The sequence below is a fragment of the Schistocerca serialis genome, chromosome 8 (genome assembly GCF_023864345.2).
Source record: "Schistocerca serialis cubense isolate TAMUIC-IGC-003099 chromosome 8, iqSchSeri2.2, whole genome shotgun sequence".
NCBI lineage: Eukaryota > Metazoa > Arthropoda > Insecta > Orthoptera > Acrididae > Schistocerca > Schistocerca serialis.
The window spans coordinates 588,427,416-588,440,837 of NC_064645.1; positions in this window are offsets into that span (position 1 = coordinate 588,427,416).

Consider the following 13,422-nt stretch of genomic DNA (forward strand, 5'->3'; position numbering starts at 1 on the left):
TGCTTCAGGCTAACGACATCATTTGCATGATGCCGGCCGCGGTGCTCTAGCGGTTCTAGGCGCTCAGTTCGGAGCCGCGCGACTGCTACGGTCGCATGTTCGAATCCTGCCTCGGGCATGGATGTGTGTGATGTCCTTAGGTTAGTTAGGTTTAAGTAGTTCTGAGTTCTAGGGGACTGATGACCATAGATGTTAAGTCCCATAGTGCTCGGAGCCATTTGAACTTGCATCAATGCAAGAGGACGTGCCACTGGGTATTAGAAGTACCGGTGTGAACAGCAATCTGGACCATCACGTCCACCTCTGAAGGTCTCGCTGTATGGTGGTACAACATGCAACGTGTGGTTTTCATGAGCAGTAAAAAGGTCGGAGATTATGTTTATGTGCAATATTATGAGAAGATAAACAGATCCGTGGCACGTAGTTCACTGGAAAAGACGCGCAGGGTAGCACACATTAATGTAGTATTTAACGAATATAATGGAGTGAAACTGAGGGGGAGGGGGGGGGGGAACATAGAATGAATATGCCACAAAAGCAATGTGCTGTTTGAGGGAGGCACCAAAATGGTCCGCGCGTCATTTAGCTCTTCCGCCTCGAATGTTTATCGTACACGATGGGTAAAGCAGAAAAAATTCAAGTTGTGGCTAAGACAAAGCAATAAAACAACGGTATCATCTATGTTAAAAGAGAAGGTTACCTTTATATGGTAACAGGTTATAGCCATTAGATTGTCAGGGAGAGCGCATTGCGAGTTCCTGCTGCTAATAAGGCGAGTACACTGTTCGTTTATTACATATGTTTACGAGCTTCAAACAGGAGCAACTTATTCTAGTTATCTGTTTAGTTACTAGTTTATTTTTGTAATTTCTTGCGGGTTTGAGTGCTTACTATGCATGACGTTTTATTTTAAAAACAGTGTAGTGTACAGTACCGCCTTTTCAATCGACCGTTGTATCGTACAGGCTTCTGTTTGGTTTGCTTAGAACAGCTCAGTGTCGGCTAGAAGGTCAATGGCAGAGCCGCTCGTGTTCGTGCTGCTAGTAAGGCGAGTACACCGTTAGTTTACACACTTTTACGAGTTTCAACCATGCTGACTTCAGAAATGGATAGGCACTGTGATTGCTGTGTACAGGTGCGCAATGAGTTGGCGACCCTTCGTTCACAGCTCCAAGAAGAGTCGGCATCCGCACAGAAGAAGAAGGTCAGCGCCGGTGTTGCCAGAACTACGAGTATATACTTATATGGATATGGTGTCTGTTCCTTCGGACATGTCCGAAAGAACAGACTCCATATCCATATAAGTATATCACTGTGGGGGGGTCGGATGCGGGAATGCGACGGACTTCGAGCAAGATCCGCGTGTCCCCCGATCCGTCCACTGCTGTGGCTGCTCCGGGTACTGCCTACACTAAGGTTGACTCCTCAATCGTAGTCGAGTGGGACATCATTCCAAAGTCTCGCAGGTAGCGAAAGAATTTCCGAGGGGCCGATCGTAGGGCTTCCCAGGTTCGTTGACAAACAGGTCAACCACAACCTCTTTATACTTATGAGGTAATGAGTGCTATCGACAGTCCATATTTTTAGACTTTCAGAAGGCTTTCGACATCGTTCCTCACAAGCGTCTTCTAACCAAACTGCGTCCCTATAGAATATCGTCTGAGTTGTGGGACTGGACATCCATAAAAAAGAAACGCAAAGTACATCTGAAACTTCCTGGGATTTTAAAACTGTGTGCCGGACCGAGACTCGAACTCGGCAGAAGTAGGGCTGTGAGGACGGGGCGTGAGTCGTGCTTGGGTAGCTCAGTTGGTAGAGCACTTGCCCGCGAAAGGCAAAGGTCCCGAGTTCGAGTCTCGGTCCGGCACAAAGATTTAATCTGCCAGGAAGTTTCATATCAGCGCACACTCCACTATAGAGTGAAAATTTCCTTCTATAAAGTACATCTATTAAAAAAAAAGCTGATAAAAATTCTCTCAACGCATTTTTAAGAGACAGTCTCCACTCCTTCCGATCTGATAACGTAAGCGTGGAAAATATGTGGAATGATTTCATAGAGATAGTATCGAAAGTAAATGAAAGCCATATACCACATAAATTAAGAAGTGATGGTACTGATCCCTCATGATACACAAATCGAATCAGATCGCCCTTGCAGAAGCAACGAAAAAAGCATACCATATTTAAAAGAACGCAAAATCTCAAAGATTGGCAAAGTTTTGCAGAAATTCGAAATATAGAGCGTGCTTCAATGCGAGATGTTTTTAATAATTTCCACAACGAAACTCTGTCTCCGAATCTGGCAGAAAACCCAAAGAGATTCTGGCCTTATATAAAGCACACCAGTGGCAAGAAGCAATCAATACCTTCACTGAGCATTAACAACGATGAAGTCACTGATGACTGTGCCACTAAAGCAGAGTTATTAAACACGGTTTTCAGAAACTCCTTCACCAAAGTAGACGAAGTAAATATTTCTGAACTCCAATTAAGAACAACTGCGAAGATGAGAAACATAGATTTAGGTATCCTCGGCGTAGCAAAGCAATTTAAATCACTTAGTTAAATCATGGCCTTCGGTCCAGTCAACTTCTTTTCGCAGTATGCTGATGCAATAGCTTCATATTTAGCAATTTTATACAAACGCTCGTTCAAAGAAAGTTCGGTACCTAAAGTCTTGAAAATTGCTCAAGTCACACGAATACCCAAAACGGGAAATAGGAATAATCCGCTGAATTACAGACCCATATCCCTAACATCTATTTGCAGTAGGGTTTTGGAACATGTACTGTGTTCAGACTTTATGTATGAATTCTCTCGAAGAAAACGAGCTATTGACACATAGTCGGCACGGAATCAGGAGACATCGTTTTTGTGAAACACACCTAACTCTTTATACTTATGAGGTAATGAGTGCTATCGACAGTCCATATTTTTAGATTTTCAGAAGGCTTTCGACATCGTTCCTCACAAGCGTCTTCTAACCAAACAGCGTGCCTATGGAATATCGTCTGAGTTGTGGGGCTGGATTCGTGATTTCCTGTCAGAAACGTCAGAGTTCGTAGTAACAGACGGAAAGGCATCGATTAAAACACATGTAGTATCCGGCGTTCCTTATGGATGTGTTATAGGCCCTCTACTGCTCCTGATCTCTGTTAACGACATAGGAGACAATATGAGAAGGCCTCTTAGATTATTTGCAGATGATGCTGTCATTTACCGTCTTGTAAAGTCATCAGGTGACCAAAAAGAATTGCAAAATTATTTAGATAAGATCTGTGTGGTGCAAAAAATGGCAATTGACCCAGAATAAAGAAAAGTATGAAGTTATTCACATGAGTACTAAAAGAAGTCCGCTAAATTTCGATTACGTGATAAGTCACACGAATCTGATAGCTGTAAATTCAACTAAATATTTAGGGATTACAATTACAAATAACCTAAATTGGAAAGATCACATAGATATGTTGTGGGTAGACATCGAAAAGTTCAAAGAAGTGCAAGTCGTTTTGTATTATCGCGAAATAGGGGAGATAGTGCCACAAACATGACACGTGAATTGCAGTGGCAATCATTAAAACAAAGGCGTTTTTCGTTGCGACAGGATCTTCTTATGAAATTTCAGTCAGCACTTTTGTCCTCCGATTATGAAAACATTCTGTTGGCACCCAGTTACATAGGGAGAAATGACCATCACAATAAATAAGAGAAATCAGGGATCGCACAGAAAAAGTTATGTGCTCGTTTATCCCGCACACCCTTCGAGAGTGGAACGGTAGAGAGACAGCTTGAAGGTGGTTCATTGTACGCTCTGCCAGTCACTTAATTGTGAATAGTAGAGTAATCACGTAGAACTAGATGTAGAACCTCTTTGCCACATTCCTTGAAACTGCAGTATATCTTCAGATGAACCAATGTATTCCACTTCTTCAAAGGAAATTGAAAAAGAACAAGCATTCCCAAGCTAGAACGGCTTTGGATTACTGTAAATAATAAGAAACTTTTACATTTCAAAGTAAGGTAAATGTTCACTTAAATGTGTTGGGCAGTAGTTTTAGTGACAAAAAACTGACGAAAATGTCTAGTAAATCACTTGTGGGAACTTTAACAGAATGACGACTTTTAAAAGCTGCTCTGTGCTTAATCTGTTATTGCAAGTGAACGTGGCCTTAAGAATTAACTTGGTGGAATTAATATAATCCTAGACTGAAACTTACAATTTTACTTTATCGACTCTCGTGACGGTGGCATGATCGAATAAAACGTTATACCAGTTAATATTAATGTCACCTTCTGTATCACAAAGTGAATGACCAAGTTGTGTAAATATATACGAGAAAACAATTAATTTGCTTTAGGTATGGTAAGTCTGAAACGATACTGACAAGAGTTCGTCTGCGTCTCCTGAGTTTTTTATGCTTAAAACTGCAGGGGTCATTATATTAAAAGGAAAACGCAAAGAAGTGTTTTTAGGTACATAGTTGGTAAATAAATAGTTATGTGAATCGAACAAATTGAGTTTCGTGTAGATGTAGCATTCTGAAACGTACACATCAGACAATATTTCGTATCATAACGCTGTGAACGGTATGCGCTGAAACTCTAAACAGCTGGAACGGGACTTTCAAATGTTATTTTACGCAACGGCATTCCAATTTATAAACGCGGACTCAATTATCACTCGAATATTGGTTCGGCTCCGCTGGCTGTTATTTATGTAATTACGATCTCCGAAATAAAGCGGTGCACACACGTGTCATCGTCGCTGTAGAAGGGAAACTCCGGTGCCTGGTAACTGCTTTTACGCTGCTGACTCAATCAAGGCTCTCTTTTACGGATCTGCCGCCTGCGAAGACCGAGCTCCGCAGTAAAGTGATCTTGTATGATATACAGCCTCCTCAGAGACTGAGCGACGTATCAGCTCGTGTCATCAAATGTTACGTTATTTTAAACGGTGTTATGTATTTATTTATTATTAGTAATCAGTCGATAATAATACACGGAAATCATATTAGTTTCTCGTTTCAGTAAGAGATCTCAGTCTCCTGTGTGAAAATTATTTTCGTCATATTTTCCCTATAAATGTCGCACAGGTACTAGTCTAACGGGAATATAAGTGTAGTATTGAACTGCAAGGTAAGGAGTAGATTTTACTGTCTCCAATACACTACATGAAACGTGACGATATATTATCATACCTAGTGTAAAGAAAAGAGTTGTAGTATTTCTGAATGTAGTACATTTGCTACCTACATAACTACTGAGCAAGGTGGCGCAGTGGTTAGCACACTAGACTCGCATTCGGGAGGACGACGATTCAAACCCGCGTCCGGCCTGTCTGATTTAGATTTCTCGTGATTTTCCTAAATCTCTTCAGACAAATGCCATGATGGTTCCTTAGAGAGGGCACGGCCGACTTCCTTCGCCCAATCTAGTTGGACCAATGACCAGGCTGTTTAGTCCCCTCGCCCACATCAACCAACCGACTAACCTAGATTGTTAATTATTACTGTGGAACACCATTTATTTTGTAAAATATGCACCACAATTCACAGATGAAATATGAAAAAAAGTTGCTTTTATTACTCCTCGTTACAAGACACTTAAGTTCATAAAGGGTTGAATAAATTCGTTGCAAGAAATCTACGATCACATACATAGCGACGTAAAATGCTTGTCGACTGAAATAAATTTTTCCCTACAACAAAACGTGTCCAATTCAAATTAACTTATTTCTTAGAAACTTGTAGCGTATGTAGCGCTGAAGTAGTCACAACCTCGCTCAGCGAAATCCACCACAAACTGGTCGCTAAGGAACACTGTAGATGGTGTAGACGTGGTAACTGGTGTAACTCTCTACCAGTCGTGATGCGCGTGTGCCGCTGGTCTTTATGTTGTTGTAACCTGACAGCGGTATTTAAAGATTTTCTCCTCTTCATCCAGATTAATATCTATAAGGACAGTGTTAAGTAAGTGCAGTAAAAATAATATTTAATATACTGTCAATTTGTCGTCCGTGAAATAAAGCGACATGTGAACATTGTAACCACTGTTGTTTGTAAAAAACAAAGAAAACGGTGTAAATCAATTATTTATAAATACAATGTACCAATTTAAAAAAGATCACTTTCTCACTTACTTGGATCTAGATCACTTGGACGGAGATCTCTTTACTTGGATGTTTTATTCTGCCGCTGAACTGTATGATTAATATGACTCTAATTTTCGTGTTTCGGTTGGATGTGCATTAAAAACCTAAAAAATAATTTTTTGCATCACGGTTACGTCATTTAAAAAATCCTTGCATATCAAATCAGAACAAAAGTTAATTTTCTATAATAAAAGTGAGCTAGTTAAATATGGAGGCATTTCGTTTATTTTGTGATTATTTTAAACTTCACCTGCAGTTAGATATTTTTCACGAAGTCCGATCAAAATTTTGAGTACAATTATTCTGAAAGAAATCTTCATTTCATTTCACGGTCACGCAAAATACCAGACGAATTGTTTCCAAACGAACTATGGGGCAAGCTATTTTTTCAGTTTTTGTGTAATGTTATCGCCAACGCCAGAGTTCCAGTACTTAATTTTACATGGCAATTGATGATTTTGATTGTCAAATTCTGAGTATAAAGCCAGTTTCACGAAGTTACAAGTCGTAATTTTATAGAGTCAGTACAGTGAGATTGTTCGACACGGAGGTGAAACCAAATGGCTGAAAAAAACTACCATGCTTGGACGTGTCCTGTGTTCTGATACATCACCGCGGACTATTCAACGTATCTATAAGGCATGCTGTACCAAATGTAGCCATGTTACACGGAGTCAAAACAATGGTCGTAAAATGGTGTTAACGACAATCGATTTCGAATCCGACACAAATGACAGTTTTCATTGAACACAGGGCACTTGAAGCAGTTTTGAGCGAACATTGTGGCGTCAGACGTTTAATCAGAAGCATGGAGGGTACATTCCATGCTAGGTGGGGTTTTGTAGTGTTTGAGTGTTTTCCATATCAGTGGCCAAAGAAGACCACGACACCTGGGCATTTACCAAAAGTTTCAAAAATTTTAGTCTAATTCCTTATTATTAAATGACGAAAAATTTTCAAATCTGAATAGAAACCGCCAAGGCCTTTACTTTAAAAATGTGAACAGTACAAAACATGCATGGGACTAGGTGATGCTGTTGAAATAGATGCGAACGAACTTATATATTTTAAAGTAACTGGTAGTTACGCAATAGAACATCATAAATCATGCAAATGAATAATGAAGAAAGCCCTAGGTATGAACAAACTAACGACAATCGTGGTCTAGTGGGAGAGTCATTGATTCAGAACTTCTTCGGTCCTCAGTATGAATCGCACCGGTGCTTAAATTTTGATTAATTATCAGCACTGGCGTCCGAATACTTCCGGCATGAGAATTCACCCCTCATTCTGCTAACGGACTTTCCAAAAATGGCGGAGGAACGGAAAGAGGTTCACAGCACTCTCTTGTTTCAGGGGCGGCAAACTGCTCCCAAAGGCGTAAGAATCAGCAATGATCAACGGCATGAGGTTGCAATGGAAACCATTACATTAAAGACACGTAACGTGTATCCAAAGTACATGTGGCCTGTAAATGAAGAAGTGTCATGATTATCCCTCCATTGGCAAAAGATTCTGGAATAGCCGCCATTCGGATCTGCGGGAGGGAACTGCCAAGGGGGAGGTTATCATGAGAAAAAGATTGAATAACCAACGGAAGGATAAAGTTCTACGTGTCGGGGAGTGGAATGTCAGAAGCGTGGACGTGTTAGGGAAACTAGAAAATCTGAAAACGGAAATGCAAAGCTTCAATCTAGATATAGTAGGGGTCAGTGAAGTGAAGTGGAAAGAAGACAAGGATTTCTTGTCAGATGAGTGTAGGGTAATATCAACAGCAACAGAAAATGATATAATGGGAGTAGCATTCGTTATCAATAGGAAGGTGGGGCAGAGAGTGTGTTACTGTGGACAGTTCAGTGATTGGGTGGTTCTTATCAGAATCGACACCAAACCAACACCGACAACGATAGTTCAGGTATACATGCCGACGTCGCGAGCTGAAGATGAATAGATAGAGAAAGTCAATGAGGATATTGAAAGGGTAATACAGTATGTAAAGGGATATGAAAATCTAATAGCCATGGGACACTGGAATGCAGTTGTAGGGGAAGGAGTAGAAGAAAAGGTTACAGGAGAGTATGGGCTTGGGACAATGAATGAAATTGGAGAAAGACTAATTGAGCTCTGTAACAAGTTTCAACTAGTAATAGCGAATACACTGTTCAAGAATCATAAGACGAGGAGGTATAGTTGGAGAAGGCCAGGTGATACGGGAAGATTTCAGTTAGATTATATCATGGCCAGATAGAGATTCCAGAATCAGATACTGGATTGTAAGGCATACCCAGGAGCAGACATACACTCAGATCACAATATAGTAGTGATGAAGAGTAGGCTGAATTTTAAGACATTAGCCAGGACGAATAGAATACGCAAAGAAGTAGGATACGGAAGTATTAAGGAATGACGAGATACGGTGGAAGTTCTCTGAGGCTATAGAGACAGCAATCAGGAGTAGCTCAGTATGCAGTATAGTTGAAGAGGAAAGAAAATTTCTAAAAAGGCCATCACAGAAGTTGAGAAGGAAAACGTAGGTACAAAGAAGGTAGCTGTGAAGAAACCATGGGTAACAGAAGAACAATACATATATTTCTGGATAGGGTCTGCCTTTAGCAAAACACAATTTAGTTCTTTAACTCAAACATGTTTCACTGCGGGTGCAGCATCTTTGTTTGTATACATGTAAATATTAATTTTAAATCGTAATTGCAGATATTTGAAGAAAAAAACTACATAAAATTATGAATTCACACCTTTTTACCACATTGTGTGGTTTTCCTTATTTATTGTGTTTCTACAGTGATTGGTTTCTTTCAGAGATTGTCATCTGCAACCACTTACACCTTAAAGTAGATAAATTGTCTAAGCCGAAATTACGATTTGAAAATTGTTACGGCTATGTCTGAAATTAATTAATTCTGTCTGTGTGTGTTTGCTAAAAGCGGAACCGATCCAAAATAATTGTATTGTTAAAGCACACATGGGAAAAAAAAGCTTCAACCCCAAGATGATTAGAACAATTGACATCTTGGGTTGTCGGGTGTTCTGCCGGATATCAGCGTCGTACTTGCAGGATATATCCGTCACGTAGTTCGTAACCTTCATCAGGTGCGACCTGAGACTGCTCCTCGAGCGGACCTGGTCCAGTATTTATGCCTATGGCCTTCCCCCTCCACCAACGGCTGCAGGCGCTTCCTCTGTAGTCCGCGCCCATTCCCTGCGACCTGCTGGGGCGTTGCTGCTCCGTTTTCCGTCCGCTGCGGTTCTAGGTGTTCCGTCTGCGGTCGGCGCCCACCAAACCCACTCCTGGGGGTTTCATCTACTGTCTGGGGTACCAAGCGTTCCCCCTGCGGTCCGCGCCCGCTCACCACGACCTGTTGGAACGTTGCCGATCCGTTTTTCGTCCGCTGCGGCTCTGGATGCTCCCTCTGCGGTCCACGCCCACCAGTCCCGCTCCTGGGTGTTCCATCTTCGGTCTGGTGCGCCTGGCAGTCCGTCAGGGGCTCGTTTTCCATGTCTCTGGTTCTTCTGGCTGACGATCTTATGAACTGTGACACAGGCTACCAGCTAAGCAGAGCCTGGGATCCGGCTCTGGAATTGTTAAAGGAGCAACGGGACCAGCTGCAACACTATACAAACAGAAGAACCAGAGACATGGAGATGGAAAACGAGCCCCTGACGGACTGCCAGGCGCACCAGACCGAAGATGGAACACCCAGAAGTGGGACTGGTTGGCGCGGACTGCAGAGGGAACATCCAGAGCCGCAGCGGACGAAAAACGGAGCGGCAACGCCCCAACAGGTCGTGGTGAGCGGGCGCGGACCGCAGGGGGGACGCTTGGTACCCCAGACCGTAGATGAAACCCCCAGGAGCGGGTTTGGTGGGCGCGGACCGCAGACGGAACACCTAGAACCGCAGCGGACGGAAAACGGACCAGCAACGCTCCAGCAGGGAATGGGCGCGGACCACAGAGTAAGCGCCTGCAGCCGTTGGTGGATGGGGAAGGCCATAGGCATAGATAGTGGATCAGGTCCACTCGAGGAGCAGTCTCAGGTCGCACCTGATGAAGGTTACGAGCTACATGACCGAAATATCGTGCAAGTACAACGCTGATATACGGCAAACCACACGACAACCCAAGATGTCATTAGATCGCCGGGAAAACCTGAAGAGTTACAGAACAACAATTGATCAATGAAAGGAGGAAGTAAAAAAATGTTCCGGGAAACTCAGGAATAGAGAAATACAAGTCACTGGGAAATGAAGTAAATAGGAAGTGCAAGGAAACTAAGACGAAATGGCTGCAGGAAAAATCTGAAGTCATCGAAAAATAAATGATCGTCCGGACAGACTCAGTAAACAGGAAAGAAAAAAAATCTTCGGTGACATTAAAGGCACGGGTGATAACATTAACAGTACAACGGGAATTCTCCTGTTAAATGCAGAGGAGAGAGCGAATAAGTGGAAAGAATACAGTGAAAGTCTCTATGAGGGGGAAGATTTGTCTGATAGAAGAAGAAAAAGGAGTCGATTTAGAAGAGATAGATGATCCAGTATTAAAATCAGAATTTAAAAGAGGTTTGAAGGACTTAAGATCAAATAAGGCACAAGTGATAGATAACATTCCATCATAATTTCTAAAATCATTACGGAAAGTGGCAACAAACCGACAATTCATGTTGGTGTCTAGAATGTGTGAGTCAATACTATCTGACTTTCGGAAAAGATTCATCCACACAATTTTGAAGACCGCAAGAGGTGACAAGTGGGAGAATTACCGCACGATCAGCTTAACAGCTCATGCATCCAAGTTGCTTAAAAGAATAATATACAGAAGAGTGGAAAAGTAAATTGAGGATGCGCTAGATGACGATCAATTTGGCTCTAGGAAAGGTAAAGACACGAGAGATGCAATTCTCACGTTGCAGCTAGTAAAGGAAGCAAAACTGAAGAAAAATCAAAACACTTTCATAGGATTTGTCGACCAGGAATAAGCTTTCGACAATGTAAAATGGTGCAAAATGTTCGAAATTTTGAGAAAAGTAGGGGTAAGCTATAGGGAGAGACGGGTCACATACAATATGTACAACAGGTAAGAGGAAATAATAAGAGTAGACGACCGAGAACGAAGTGTTCATTTTGAAAAGGGTGTAATACAAGATTGTAGCCTTTCGCCCCTACTGTTCAATCTGCACATTGAGGATGCAATGGTGGAAATAAAAGAAAGGTTCAGGAATGGATTTAAAATTCAAGGTGGAAGGATATCAGTGATACGATTTGCTGATGGCATTGCTATCCTGAGTGAAAGTAAAGAAGCATTACATGATCTGCTGAACAGAATGAACAGTCAAATGAGTACAGAGTATGGATTGAGAGTAAATCGAAAAAGGCGAAGGTAATGAGAAGTAGTAGAAATGAGAACAGCAAGAAACTTAACATCAGAATTGATATTCAAGAAGTAGATGAGGTTTAAGGAATTCTGATGCCTATGATGGACGTGGCAAGGAGGGCATTAGATGCAGTCTAGCACTGGCAAAATGGCCATTCCCGGCCAAGAGAAGTCTAGTAGTAACAAACATAGGTCTTAATTTGAGGGAGAAATTTCTGAGAATGTACGCATGAAGCACAGCATTGTATGGTAGTGAAACATGGACTGTGGGAAAACCGGAACAGAAGAGAATCAAAGCAATTGTAATGTTTGTGCTACAGACGAATGTTGAAAATTAGATGGATTGATAACGTGAGGAATGAGGAGGTTCTGCGCAGAATCGGAGAGGAAAGGAATATTTGGAAACCACTGATAAGGAAAAGGGACAGGACGATAGGACACCTGTTAAGGCATGGGGGAATGACTTCAGTGGTACTAGATGAAGCTGTAAAGGGGAAAAACTGTAGAGGAAGACAGAGATTGGAATGTATCTAGCAAATAATTGAGGATATCGGTCGCAATTACAACTCAGAGCAGAATAAGTTGGCACAAGAGAGGAATCCTTGGCGGGCCGCATCATAACAATTGGATAAAACTGGGGTAACGATTAAGAAAAGGGAGATTTCCTCTACTTTTCAATATTTATACTTACAAGAAAATGATTGTCTATTAGATGAAAAAGGGGGTAAAAATAGGAGAAAAAGCAATATGGTATTTGAAATTTGCAGATGAAGTAGTCCGTCTAGCAACTTATGAATATGAATTACAGGATATAGAGGATACCACTGTACCTGAAGGAAATCATTACAAAGAAAACAAAAGCAATGTTGCTAGAAAGAAATAATAAAGTTGACTGGAGATGTATTAGAAGATGTGCAAAGTTTTAAATAGATCGTAATCAGTATAGAAGCCGACTGTAAGAGCAGCACAGGCAGTAAAACCAGAAGTTTAATAGTCAAAGTGGCATTTTTAAGAAAATGACAGAATTCTACAGGAATAAAGAAATGATATGAGGAAAATATTAGTAAAACTGTTTGAATGCAATGTCCGCCTCTACGGTGCTAAAACGTGGGCACTGAGGAAGGAAGAAAGCAATGCTATACAGTGTGATGTGGAAATAGAGGAGGATGGTAAGAATAATTTTGATGGATAGAATGAAACATAAAGAGGTATTACAAAGAATGGGAGAGCAAAGACGAATTACTGGATGTAATGAAAAGAAGGAAACGAAACTGGATTGTACATATAACAAGACAGACAGAAAGGCTTATAGAAACAATTTTAGAGGGATATGTGCGAGGGGAGGAGAGGGTGGAATATATTTCAGATACTGGATGATTCTACGGATGGCATCACATTCAGCAGCATTAATAATGAAACAACAGTTCGCAGAAAATCGAGATGCAAAGGGCCTGTTAATACAGCTGAACGATAAAGATGATGATTAATATTACAGGTATTACATAAATAATTTTTACGTTGTCATAGTGATTCTCCACGCATTTGCAAGATATAACAGAAATTTATGTATTGTGAAGAGAAAACTTTTGCTTTCACTCCACCGGAAATACAATGTTTACTTGTAATATTGAGAAAAATGTACTTTCGTTTCACTGAAATGGCTCGTAGAAATAACGATAACTACGTAGACTTTAATTATCATTGTGTTTCAGCAAATATTAGAATTTGGTGAACTAAAAGTTCACTTTTCATTGAAAGTTTATGGATGTCATATAGTCTTTCCACGCCTGTCTTGAATCGGTTTCCATTTTTATAAAATCGATGGGACGTTAATTTTCATCATAGTGAGAGATTAAGCGGTTCCTCTTTGATGCCAAACTGG